The sequence below is a fragment of the Erinaceus europaeus genome, chromosome 18, assembly GCF_950295315.1.
Source record: "Erinaceus europaeus chromosome 18, mEriEur2.1, whole genome shotgun sequence".
NCBI classification, from domain to species: Eukaryota; Metazoa; Chordata; class Mammalia; order Eulipotyphla; family Erinaceidae; genus Erinaceus; species Erinaceus europaeus.
The window spans coordinates 43351086-43365120 of NC_080179.1; the positions used below are offsets into that span (position 1 = coordinate 43351086).

Sequence of the window (14035 nt, forward strand, 5' to 3'; positions counted from 1 at the left end):
AATGGCCTTTGAGCTGTAGCCCCCAGGACACGCTGCCTTCGGTGGGTCGCCCCTCTCCCATCTGGTCACCGCTCTCTCCCTTTTCTGCAACTGGCGGAGGGGAGGGGTCGGGGCGGGCGTAGCCAGCACAATGGTTCTGCAGACTCTCCCGAGAGAGGCTCCAGAGTCGCAGGTTCAATCCCCAGCACGTCAGCCAGAGCCGAGCAGCGCTCTGACAAAAGTAGATAAACGGGCCTAGTGGTGGCGCACCTGGGTGAATGCACACGTTACAGTGTGCAAAGACCCGGGTTCGAGCCCCTGGTCCCCACCTGCAAGAGGAAAGCTTCACGGGTGGTGAAGCAGGGCTGCAGGTGACTCTCTCCCCTCTTAGTTTTGGTCTATCCAACAGTGAATAAATACATAAAATGCAAGTGCAGGCGAGTTCTGGGCACCCGGAGGCCGACACCTACTAGCTGCGCGGCGTTATGCCCTCCGCAGCCCTTTCCCCCCTCGTCATCCGGGCCAATGCAAAAATAAAAATAAAAGGCACAAAGGTGCTGAAGTGAGAACAGCTGACTGGCTGGCTGCCTAGCCGCCGCGGGGGTCTCCAGGCCGGATCCGCTCCCCAAAGGGCCCAAAACCGTTAACAAAAACCACTTCCGGCTCATGATCTCGCGAGAAGAGAAGAGGCGCGGACGGCTTCCCCATACGGGAAGTCGCGGGGCACAGTTTCCTCCATCCGAATCGGCGAAGGGCGGGGGGATACGGGCTTAACCCAGAAGGAAAACACCTTTCCCTCAGCTTTTTGACGCCGGACCCAGTGTCGTTCCGGGCGTTGGCTTCCCCCATCAAGGCTGTCCAGACTCCTCCTTAATTCTCCATACACTCCCTTAATCCTGGCGCCCCTTGTCTCTTGGGCGTCTGTCCACAGTTTCTCCAGAACTCGCAAGCTCACCCTCCCGCCCTGACACAACCTTTCCTCTACGGGACCCCGCCAGGGTCAGATGACGTCCTCCGAGGAGGTTAGAGCTCCAGGGAGCTAAGGCTCGCCGAGCTGTGGCCGGCGCCTGCGCGGGGCGTTACCATAGAGAAGCAGCGGCCTCTCTGGTTTGCAGTCTCTATGGTCCAAGGCCCGTCGCTGGTGCTCATTTTTTTTTGGGGGGGGGGGGGAAGAAGGGAGCGCGTCTTGCGCAGGCGCACTACGTTTCTATTTTTTTTTTTTTAATCCCGCACCGAGAGCTTAACCTCATTGGGGTGGAGGAGAAGGCGGCGGCCGGCTGGTCCGCTGCGGCAACAGTAGCGAGTCAGGCGGCGGTAAGTACCCGGCCGGGGCGGCTCGAGGGAGCCCTGGGTCCTGCTAGGCCTCCTCCCGCGGTGGCGGGCGCAGGGTTCGGGTGGGTGGGGGCCATGTGTCTGGGTGCTGTCATCCTCTCGGGGGCGCCCTTTGGGGAGGGGGGCGGGGAGTGGGGGCGGCCCTTGGGTGGGAGCCGGAGTGGGGGTGCCGGGTGGGCAGCTGCTGTGTCCCGCCGCGATCGCCAGTCCCAGGCTGGTGCACGGGGTGGGGGGTCAGTCGGCTTTGTGTGCTCCCCTTTTCTCCCAGACCCCACCCCCCACCCCGTTTCCGCTGGAGTCTCCCGGGAGGCCTGGGCCGGTGGCGGTGCTGGGGGGACGCGGGGTGGGTGGGGGCACCCAGGGGAGCCGGGGATCGCGGGGGGTCGGGGGCAGGAGGTGTCGGGGTGACCAGCGGTCCCCGCGAGAGGGATGCGTGCGGAGGGGGGCCCCGAGGGAAGGGGTGTCGGGGCTCGCAGCCTGGCCAGACAAAGCTCTGGGGCGGGGTGGGGTGCAGGGGGCGCCCCGGGCCCGCGGGCGCCCAGTCCAGCCCTGGGCGGCCGCCCCCACTCGCCTTTGTTGTTCTCGGGCTTCGGCTGCGATCTTGCACGTTAGTCGGCTCAGTGGGGTACAATGGAGCTGGCTCATCGGATGTTGCTTTCCTTTCTTTTTTTTCTTCCCTTCTTCCCGAGCTACTTATGGGGTCCATCCCCGTCCCCCACCCCCACCACCAGAGTTGAACTGATTACATAACCTTTTAAAGATAGTTTTCTTAAATACATTTATATCTATATAAAAAAAATGGAGGTGGAGTTGTAAAGTAGGCTGTGTTACATCAGGTTGAGTTTCTGTGTATTGGGGCTTCGGCGGTGACATCCCGGTTGGCTACAGAGTCTGGGAGCTCAGCGGCTGGGGGTGGTGCACCTGGCAGAGCGCCCATGTTCCGGTTCTCAGAGACTTCGGGTTCGAGCCCTCGCCCCCCCCACCTGCAGGGGGAAAACTTTGCTAGTGAAGCAGGGCTGCAGGTGTCTCTCAGTCTCTCTCCCTCTCAGTCTCCTCCTTCCCTCTCGATTTCTGGCTGTCTCTATCCAATACGTAAATAAAGATAATGAAAAGAAAAACGTCTGTAAAAAATAATAAAAACAGAATCTGCAAACTCTTTGAAGCGTGTTGATATGGCAGTGAGGAAACCTCAGCTTCTCTCCTACGTCCTTTGGGAGGAGGCAGTGATGGAGAAACAGTTGCAGGTTGCCATGTGCTTTGCACTCCATCCTGGTGCTACAGTTCTGATGTCAATTCTGGCTTTATAAGTCATTCTTTTATTCTTTTATTTTTGTGACATTTACTAAGCCTTTTGTGTGAGAATCCTGGAACAGTGGGGGCCTCCTTTGCACATCAAAGGGTAGTGGAGAATGGTAACATTGATGCAGTAGCCGTATAGATAAGAGAAGGTAACACAGCAATGTCCCAGAGTTACTGAACTTTGGTCTTCCTCATTTGTTATTAAAGATTTCAATTTCAGCGAGTTCATTGCTTATTCATTTTAGTAACACTGTGTGATTGCACCTTTTAAGTAATTGTTACTTAAGCATTGGGTTTATGTAATTTGTAGTTTATTGGCTAATGGTACCACTCTTTCAGATTTTTTGAAGTTCTAGTTTTTATAAGAAGTTTTTACCCATAGCTTTATATTCAACCAGTTAAGGCTAACCAAAGTCAAAACTCCTTTAAAATGACTGTTGAGACTATCTCTGTGTTACAGTTTAGTGGTAGCTGCAAAAAGGCCTTTGCTAAGCTTACACCTTAAATTAGTGTTTGAACTGAAAGCCTAGACCAAGGGTGGCAGGCATTTGCTGATGGACTATACACTTTACTTGAGAGGAGAGCATTTTATACTTCGTGCTAGTAGAAAGCAGATATCAGAAACTTGGTGTGCTGTATGCTTCAGTGACTTCAGAGATTGTTGTTAAAATTTCGGATGCTCTTGCCGGCCGGGTTGGCTTGCTTCACGGTGGTGAACAGAGACGCGGAGACAACGGCTGGGCAGGGAAGCTGTATTTCTTTATTCAGGAACAACGATTCATAAACTAAGACAAACTAATCACCAAACAGAACTCTGCTGTCTCTTTGCTGCGGCACAAGCACTCTCTTACTCTCGAACTCAGGAACTCTCCAACTCTCGTACTCGGGAACCCTCTGAAACTCTGGCACACTGGGACTCTCTCTTACTCTCTAACCCAGAAACTCTCGAACTCAGGAACCCAGGAACTCTGTCACTGGGGAACTCAGGAACTCTCGGACTCCGGAACCCTCTCCCAGGGTCCCTTGGGGCGGGGCCAAGCAGGCCCGCGAAATTAACAGGACTCATCCAATTCTCTTGGAGGGGGAGGGCTAGAACAAGTCAATGTAAAGCATACGACAATTCCCCCTTTTCTTTTTAACTAAATGACTATAGTATCAAGGGTGTGGGGTGAACAGAAACATATATAACAAAAACCAGCATGTTGCCAAGGGAAGGCCTGAGGGGGCCATATCTGCCTCTGGGGGGCTACTTGCCTCGACAGGCATTAGCATGGGGGCGGGGACGGCCTAGAGTCCCACAGGCAGCTGGCTGCAACTTACTTACTATGAAACAAAACTTGTTATTAGCATATCTACTGCAGGATCCAACGTTTCTAATAGAGAAGGAATTTGAGACTTTTACATATCAACAACGTCTTTTAACCTTTTGTTACACCCATTCAAGATGGAGACACACCCTAGGTGTGGGCCGGAGAGGAAACCTCAGGCATGAGAATAATTAGCATAGCCATTGTGCGATCTACCATTTCTAATAGAGAAGGTAGTGTTTTACATATCAACAAGTCTATTTAACCTTTTGTTTAGACCAACTTAGTTAAAATATATTGATTGTTAACTAATTTTTACCTTAGACTTTAAATGTAAGTTAATTTTATCTTTATGAGAATTACATTGAAAACCTTTTTCATTTAACTTTGACTAGTAAGAATTTAGCCTTAAAGCTACTGTTTACCAAACTTTAAACATACACATAAACATGGTCATTAATACACAAGGAGAGAAACCTTTGTTACGAAGACATGTCATTTTAAACACGAATTTAAATCTGTACTGTCTTAGTTGTTGGGGGGGGGGGTTCACCATCCGGAGGTGGCTTCCCGTGTAGCTCCACTTCTAGGAATTGCAGGTTGCGATCTCTGCACGAATCTCTGCGTACTCCAGCTTGTCTGCCTTCAGACCGGACCGGCGGCTGGAGATCTCGTGTGCCCAGTTTCGGCAGGGAGCCCGGGGGTCCGGGAGGCCCGGGATGGTTCCAGAATTCATAGAAAGAGGGCAGGCAGGCCATCTTTGTAGAAGGCGTGGGCCTAGGTGCCCAGGGGTGGCGGCCATGATGGGCCGCCGCGGCCCTGCCCCATGGCCCTGCCATGTCTGCTGCCCTGTTCGCAGTGGCCGAGCAGCGTGGAGGGATCACGCGTCCAGTGCCCTGCGCCACGCGGTGGAGAGCCGGCTCCTGTGGGCTGGCCTCGGGCTCTTGCATGTTGGCCTCGGGCTCTTGTGTGTTGGCATAGGGCTCCAGCATGTTGGCATTGGGCTCCTGGGTCTTTTGTGTGCTGGCGTAGGCCTCCTGCGGGCTGCGGGGCTGCGGGGCTGCGGGCGCAGTGCGTGGGGTTGTCTGGGCGCAGCCGGCTGGCTGGCTGTTTAATAACCAGGTGGAAACGGCAGCTCTGCGCCTTGCCTCCCGCCCGCTGGCTCTTCCCGCTGGCTGTTCTGAGTTCGCCCGAGCGAGTGGAAACCACAGAGTGGTCCAGAGATAAATGTTCCAGAAACAGCAAAACAGTCTCGTGAAGAAAGAGCAGAGGCCTTTGGAGATCTCTTCACAAGCAGAAGAGAAGGCCATCGAGCATAGGTAGCCAAATTGTCTTTACTTATCTGAGAGATGCGCAGGTCAGGTCCACGTGGGCGCCATTTGTTGTTAAAATTTCCGGGGCTCTTGCCGGGCCGGCTAGCTTCACGGTGGTGAACAGAGACGCGGAGACAACGGCTGGGCAGGGAAGCTCTATTTCTTTATTCAGGAACAACGATTCATAAACTAAGACAAACTAATCACCAAACAGAACTCTGCTGTCTCTTTGCGGCGGCACAAGCACTCCCTCTTACTCTCGAACTCTCCAACTCTGGAACTCTGGAACTCTCTTACTGGGGAACCCTCTGAAACTCTGGCACACTGGGACTCTCTCTTACTCTCTAACCCAGAAACTCTCGAACTCAGGAACCCAGGAACTCTGTCACTGGGGAACTCAGGAACTCTCGGACTCCGGAACCCTCTCCCAGGGTCCCTTGGGGCGGGGCCAAGCAGGCCCGCGAAATTAACAGGACTCATCCAATTCTCTTGGAGGGGGAGGGCTAGAACAAGTCAATGTAAAGCATACGACAAGAGATATGATCTTTTTAAGTGTAGTTCAGATGATGGGAACTTCCTTCAGAATCTTTAAATAGTTCAACAGGGGATATAGAGAAATGATTGATTTAAGACCTTCAAGTTTATCATTCTAGTCTGGCAGACTAGGCTGTACCCTGGTTTGTACATGTGACTAATCAGGTAGTCTGCCCAGGTGAGTTGTCTTGCTGTCCTTATCCTGACTTTATTTTTAGTCTTTAGCTAGAAGGTTTTTTATTTTTTGGATTTTTTTTAATCTTTATTTTTTGATAGAGACAGCCAGAAATTGAGAGGAAGGGGGAGAGAGGGAGACAGAGAGACACCTGCAGCCCTGCTTCACCACTTGTGAAGCTTTCCCCCTGCAGGTGGGGACCGGGGGCTTGAACCTGGGCCCTTGGCACTGTAACATGTGCACTCAACCAGGTGTGCCACCACCAGGCCCCAGAAGTTTTTTTTTTTTTTTAGATTATAATGTAACTTTATTCTCTAATACTACTGTCAAATAAGGGATTGTAAATATTAGGCTAAGCTTAAGCTGAATTATTAAAAATTTTGATAACTGCAGTTCTGCTTGTCAGATTAAATAGTAGACAGAGGAAAACATGACATGTTTAGGGAGTTGGGCTGTAGCGCAGTGGGTTAAGCGCAGGTGGCGCAAAGCACAAGGACCGGCATAAGGATCCCGGTTCGAACCCCGGCTCTCCACCTGCAGGGGAGTCGCTTCACAGGCGGTGAAGCAGGTCTGCAGGTGTCTATCTTTCTCTCCTCCTCTCTGTCTTCCCCTCCTCTCTCCATTTCTCTCTGTCCTATCCAACAATGACAACAACAATAATAACTACAACAATAAAACAACAAGGGCAACAAAAGGGAATAAATAAATAAAATAAATATATAAAAAAAGAAATTTTGAAAAAATGGAAAAAAAAACATGACATGTTTAAAAGCAGAATCATCAAATATTGCCTAGGAGGTAAGAGAACAGTATTATTAGCTTATAAAAACAAATGCTTAAGCTGCAAGAACTCATTGGTGACATTTAAAAAAATTTAATTAATTTTTTTTGTGTTGGCTTATACAACATAATTAGAAAAGAAGTAATTTTTCTTTTGAAAACATCTACTGGGGCTGGGCAGTGATGCACCTGGTTAAGAGCACACATTGCCATGTACAAGGACCTGAGTTCCAGCCCTCTCTCCACCTGCAGGGGGGACGCTTCATGAACAGTGAAGTAGGTCTGCAGGCATCTCTTTTTCTCCCCCTCCTTCTATACCTTCCCATTCCTCTCAGTTTCTCTTTATTCTGTCCAGCTTAAAAAAAAAAAAAAATATATATATATATATATACATACACACACACACACACACACACACGCACGCGCGCACACACACACACACACACACACACACACACGGGGGAAAAAAAGGAAAAAAAAAGTGCATGGGGAGCCAGCAGCAAGCTCCAGGGATATCCCTCCCTGGTGGCATAAATAATAGTAAGAAAAAGAAACATTTGTTGTCTGCTTGTCATCCCAAGGTGATAAAATCTCTCTCGTGCTTAGATCATCACTGTTACTCCGAATGCTTCTCTTCAGATTATTCAGGCTACTCGGGTTCACCCCTCCCCCAGTGCTAAAGTGGCTCAAGTCCTGGCATTTCTTCCTTAGCATCTCTGTGTACTTTCCCATTGTTTCCTGCCTGGGCGGTCTCTTCACTCGCTCAAGTTTTCTTTTGTATCTTTTACCTTCCTCTTTGCCTTTGCTCTTATCTGTATTTTTGAGGCCACTGGGAAGTTGTAGAGCTTTGTGGGGATTTGAGTAAAAAGAACCTTGTGTCGTAACTCAGAATTATAGAATTTGAGCCTTGGAGGAGTTTAGAGGTCCCCATTAACCGACATTCCATCTACTGTGTCCAGGGCGTCAGCCTCAACTCCAGACATGCCTCCCCGGCTCTGGAGAGGTCTGTTGTTCTAGTAAGGTATTGCTGATTGCACCAGCTCTCCCTACACTCCCTGCCCTCCCGATCTTTGTTGTACCTCCTGAAGCAACAAAAACTTATCTGTGTTATCTCCACAGTCATCAGACCTCTCCTGGATTTGTCGATTTGTTTATTAAACCCTCAAGTTAGCTAGTAAGCAGCAGGACAGTACAGCTGAAAAGCTTGACACAGTTCTCACAGTCTAAGGCAGACAGGCAAGAGACCAGAAAGCGAAGCTGTTCATGCTCTAAGTATGTGCACAGCACTAGGTCCTTTGTTCCTTGCTGACTTAAGATGACCTCACCTTCCTTTCTGTAGGCATCTCTGTTTTGTTAGTATCCTCTAAGTGCAGTGTCTGAACTAGAATAGAATTTGATGACTTGACAGAGAATATATCTGCCGTTTTAGGTTAGAGAATGGTATCAGTGGTTTATAGTTTTTTTTTTCCTCCCTGCTGGGGATAAAGCTAGGTCTTCTCATTTTTTTAAAAGTATTTATTTATTCCCTTTTGTTGCCCTTGTTGTTTTACTGTTGTAGTTATTATTTTTGTTGTTATTGATATCATTGTTGGCTAGGACAGAGAGAAATGGAGAGAGGAGGGGAAGACAGAGAGGAGGAGAGAAAAATAGACACCTGCAGGCCTGCTTCACCGCTTGTGAAGCGACTCCCTTGCAGGTAGGCCACAGGGGGCTCGAATGGGATCCTTACGCCTGTCCTTGTGCTTTGCTTTGTGCCACCTGTGCTTAACCCTCTGTGCTACCTACCTACCTAGGCCCACCGTCAGCTCCCAGTGTTGACTTTTTTCAGAGAGAAAGGAAGAAGAAAAGGCTCACAGAAGAGTGACACCACAGCTCTGCTCCACCTGTCTCAGAGCTTTTCTGTTTTATTGTTATAATTGTTGTTGTTATTGATGTTATTGTTGGATAGGACAGAGAGAAATGGAGAGAGGAGGGGAAGGCAGAGAGGGGAGAGAAAGATAGACACCTGCAGACCTGCTTCAGACCTGCTTCATTGCCTGTGAAGCGACTCCCCTGCAGGTGGGTAGTTGGGGCTCGTCCTTGTGCTTTGCATCACACGCATTTACTCCGCTGCACTACCACCCGACTCCCCACAGATGACTATTTTAAACCTAAGGTTTGAGAGCTTTATACTTTATAGTAATTTTGTCTGTGATTATATTTAATGTTGCAGATTTAAAAAAAAAAAGCCAGATAATGTATCTTGGGAGGTGGCTTAGTGGCTAATGCACTGGACTCCTGGGCTCTCAAGCATGAAGTCCTGAGTTCATTGCCCGGCACTGAATGTGCCAGCGTCATGCTCTTGACTCTCTTCTTCTTGCTCATGAATAAATAAATACATCTTTAAAAAACAAATAAAAATTGCCAGATAAGGGTGAGTGTACAGAACTCTGATGATGGGTATGGCGTGGAACTATATACATTCTAACTGTACAATCCTGTAACATACTGTCAAAAACAAATTCTTAAAAATGCCAGATAATAAGTGGGTAGATTTTCCTAAATAATTTGGACAGTCTAAATAATCAGAAAAACCTGATTCCCAGTTCCTTGGGAGCTTGATATCAAATTGTGTTATAATATTTTAAATGTGCCTACACTTTGGGTAACTTTGAACTTTCTTTTTTTTCTTGAAAAATTTTTTATTATCTTTATTTATTTATTAGAGATAGCCAGAAATCGAGAAGGAAGGTGATGGAGAGGAAGAGAGACAGAGAGACACTTGCAACATTGCTTCACCATTTGCAAAGCTTTGCCCCTGCAGGTGGGGACCGGGGGTTTGAACCTGGGTCCTTGCACATAGTAACTAACATGTGCCAACCAGGTGTGCCACCACCCGGCCCTGAACTTAAAAAAAAAAACATTATTTATTTATTTATTATTGGCTAGAGACAGAGAAATTGAGAGGGGAGGGGGTGACAGAGAGGGAGTGAGTCAGAGAGGCGCCTGCAGACTTGCTTCATCACTTGTGAAGATTTCCCCTTGCAGATGGGGACCAGGAGCTTGAATCTGGGTTTTAATGCACTTTTACATGTGCGCTTCACCAGGTGCGCCACCGCCTGGCCCCTAAATTTTGAACTTTTTCTTCATCATCATCATCATCGCCAGATGTGTGGCTTGGGAGATGATAGAGTGGATGAAGTAAGTGTTGGAGCTTTGATTGTGAAGCCCTGAATTCAGACCCTGGCATTACATATGCCAGAGTAAAGCTTTGGTGTCCTTCCCCCCTTCTCATTAGTAAATAAGTAAATCTTTAATAATAAAAACAAAACTCTCAGATTAAAAGAAATAATAGCCAGGCTTAAGGGGGAAAATGTTCAACTTTCAGAGCACTTATATTCATAGTTGTGCTTGGTCCTGTCAGAGTTCTGTTAGGTAGGCAGGGGACCTCTCCTTATTATCCTGTCAACTGACAGACGAATAATGATGAGCCGTACGTAGATCAACTCTCAGTACATCATAGAACTGGGGTGGAGACCAGAGTGTTGGGATTGGGATTCTGTTTTACAGGTTAATGTTCTTTTCATGTAAACAGTCTCTCAGCTTTATAATTTTGTCAGCTTTTATTGAAGCTGTGTTTTATCATCTTTGTGCCATGTGAATAGTTACCAAAACAGCTACTCTTGTTTTTGTTTTTGTTTTAACCAGAGCTCAGCTCTGGTTTATTGTGGCATTGGGGATTGAACCTGGAACCTTATTGCCTTTGGCAGAAAACTCTCTCTGCATAACCATTATGCTATCTTCCCAATCCTGTCTTTTTTTTTTTTTTAATTTTTTATTTTCCCTTTTGTTGCCCTTGTTTTATTGCTGTAGTTGTTATTCATGTTGTAGTGTAGTTGTTATTCATGTTGTTGTTGGATAGGACAGAGAGAAATGGAGAGAGGAGGGGAAGACAGAGAGGGGAGGGAAAGACAGACAGCTGCAGACCTGCTTCACTGCCTTTGAAGCGACTCCCCTGCAGGTGGGGAGCCGGGGCTCGAACCGGGATCTTTATGCAGGTACTTGTGCTTCGCGCCACGCGTGCTTAACCCGCTGCGCTACCGCCCAACTCCCTTACTCCTGTCTTAATGTTTCTGTATTTGCTTTTTGAAAAGGGTAAATCCAAGTCATAATAGTTGCACATATCTGTTAAATTTGATTATTACTATTTATTATTATTTTGTGGAAAAGCCTAGAGTTGGCCTTCACCTGGCTGAGCATGATGTATTTGGGTGAGCATATCTTATGAGGGTGGCTGCGGCCAGCGGATCTACTCTCCACCTGTCTATGACTGTTGTCCAACTGACTTTTCAAGCAGAATCAACCTATTTATAGTCTGACAACAACAATGATGATGATAATGTAGCAACAATACAGGGACCTGGATGAGACTGGATGGGGGAGACACACATAAAGCTATCTTTTTTTTTTTTTAAGTTATTTATTTATTTTGCCTCCAGGGTTATTGCTGGGCCTCTGACAAATCCACTACTCCTGGAGGCTATTTTTTTTCCCTTTTGTTGCCCTTGTTTATTGTTATTATTGTTTTATTGCTGTCGTTGTTGGATAGGACAGAGAGAAATGGAGAAGAGGGGAAGACAGAGGGGGAGAGAAAGACACCTGCAGACCTGCTTCACTGCCTGTGAAGCGACTCCCCAGTAGGTGGAGAGCCGCTGTGCTACTGCCCGACTCCCAAACCATTCTTTCTTAATGCATCACTCTTTGCAACTGTCCATCCATCCACACTTTTTAAAATAATTTTATTTCTTATATGTTTTATTCTTTCCATTCCTATACAATACACATCTTTGAAAATTTTAATAGCGCTGTCATATTTGAGTTGATATAGAAAATTTTTGTAAATGAGGATTCTTGACATTTAGAGAGGCCAAGAGAGAGAAAGGGACCAAAACCCGTCACACCACATAGGGGGCCCTGCCCACGGTGGTCATCGGTGCTGCATAAATCAGAAGTGGAAGAGATGAAAGAGTTGCTCTGTCCACCATAGGGCTCTCTCTCCCGGCTTTGTCTTGCTTTTGGTATTCACATAGTGCTAGGGATCAAACCCAGCACAAAAGGCAAGTGTTCTTCCTGCTGAGCCATCTCCTTTACCTTCCCTTTCTCTCTCTCTCTCTCCCTCTCTCCCTCTCTCTCTCTCTCTCTCTCTCTCTCTCTCTCTCGTCACCAAGGTTATCCTGGGGCTCAGTGCCTGTACTACAAATCCACCGCTTCCGGTGGCCTCCCCATCCCCCTTCTGTTTCCTTCTTTTTTATTATGTGGGACAGACAGAAACTGAAAGCAGAGGGGGAGATTGGGAGAGAGGAAAAGAGACACCTGCAAACCTGCTTCACAGTTTGTGAAGTTCCCTGCCATATAGGCAGGAGCGGGAGCTCGAACCCAGGCCCTTGTGCGTGGTAATGTGGGTGCACCGTCATCCAGGTCCCTACACTGCACTTGTCTTTAAATGTTGCTGCAAGTATACCTCTAGCATCCAGTCCAGTCCCTGGCAATATTGGATGCCCCATCTATGATGTCTAAGGCAGTACGATCTGAAAACTACCTTTCAACTATCTAAAGACTGATCAGGACACAACTTAGGCTTGGAGAACTCTGTATCTTCTTAGAATTTAAATCAAAACACAGTCAAGGGTGGAGGGTAGATAGCATAATGGTTATGCAAACAGACTCTCATGCCTGAGGCTCCAAAGTCCCAGGTTCAATCCCCTACACCACCATAAACCAGAGCTGAACAGTGCTCTGGTTAAAAAAAAAAAAAAAAAAAAAACGCAGTCAAAAGGAGCATAAGAAGACTTCAGAGAAGGAGCTGTTTTTATGGACTTAAACTACTCTTAGAAGACTGGCTTATTGTTCAGAGAATGAACTCTCCAAGGCACTGCTACACAACGTGTTCTCTCAACACAGCAGGCCTCCGTTAGTGAATCTGAGCTGAGCAGCTGCTGAGGACAGAGCATGACTACCCACAGGAAAGATGCCCAGGCTGGCCAGGAGCTCCCTCAGATGGTGTGCCGGCTTTGGCACCACCCAGGTTTGAGGCTCTGGTCCCAGCTGCAGTGAGGAGTGTGCTTTGGTGGTGGCATCTTTCTCTCCGCTTGAAAAAGTCAGCCTGGAACACTGACACCCAGTGATGACAAAATCAACTAACTAAATAAAAAGTTTTTTTTTTAAGTATTTTTTTTAAAAAAAATTTTATTTATTTATTAATGAGAAAGCTAGTAGAGAAAGAACAGGCATCACTCTGGTACATGTGCTGCTGAGGACCTCATGCTTGAGAGTCCAGTGCTTTATCCTATGTGCCACCTTCCCAGACCACAAAAAAAGTTTTTTGTTGTTGTTGTTGTTTTTTTAAGTGAAAGAAGAAACTTAGCAGAAAATTCAGTAAGGTTGCCCCCAAGGGAAGCTTCTAAATTAAATGACCTGAGAATCACTTGAGAAATCTATCTTAGGCAGCAGATCTCTGACCCATAACACCAGATACTGCGCTCACTAATACATTTCAAGCAAGATCTTTGAGCACACGTGTTTAAAGAAATGCTTGTAGATCACACCCTAGTACTGACAGCTAAATCAGACAGACCGGCCCCATAAGCCCAGACTGTGTTTTCCGTCATACCTGTTCAGAAGGGGAGTGACCTTGGCAACACAGGCAGAATGGAAACCAACCATGTTAGAAGAACTCCTTGGCATGCAACACCCAGTACAAATTGCATTGAGTTGGTTCATGTCAAACTCCCTGGTTCTGTTAAGCGGGCCCTGGGTAGTGCCACAGCAGTAGAGAGCAGGACTTGTAAGCTTGAGTTCAGTCCCCAACACTGCGTGTGCCAGGGTGAAAGCCTCTTGTCTGAGGTTAGCCTTCTTCCCCAGCGAGCGAGGCAAGCACCCCATTAACATGGGATGGCCTAAGGGCCCACAAGTAACCCAGTTAAGATCATGAGTGCTGATCTGTGAGGCAAGGCTTTGACCAAAGGGGAAAATGTAATCAAATAGTCAGTTAATTTTTTTTTTTTTCCTTTTTATCAGAGCACTGCTAAGCTCTGGTTTATGGTAGTGTGGGGGATTGAACCTGGGACTTTGGAGCCTCAGACATGAGAATCTCTTTGCATAACCATTATGCTATCTACCCCTGCCCTCAAATATTCAATTTTACATCCCTGCTATTCTTCAGCAAAAACTGTGATGAACTCTCTAGGGTTTAAAAAGCAAACATAGAGTGGTCCAGGAGGTGGCACAGTGGATAAAGCACTGGATTCTCAACCATGAGGTCCTGAGTTCAATCCCTG

General features: G+C 47.4%; 1 protein-coding gene across 11 annotated transcripts in view; it reads left to right on the forward strand.

Annotated features, from left to right (window-relative positions):
• Nucleotides 1-1143: 1143 nt before the first annotated feature.
• The window catches only part of CLASP1 (cytoplasmic linker associated protein 1), a 248558-nt gene continuing 235666 nt past the window's right edge, over nucleotides 1144-14035 (forward strand). For all 11 annotated transcript variants that reach the window (XM_060177959.1, XM_060177960.1, XM_060177962.1 and 8 more), the window contains exon 1: nucleotides 1144-1293. The gene's annotated coding sequence lies outside the window, so the exon portion shown is untranslated. The remainder of the gene's footprint in view (nucleotides 1294-14035) is intronic.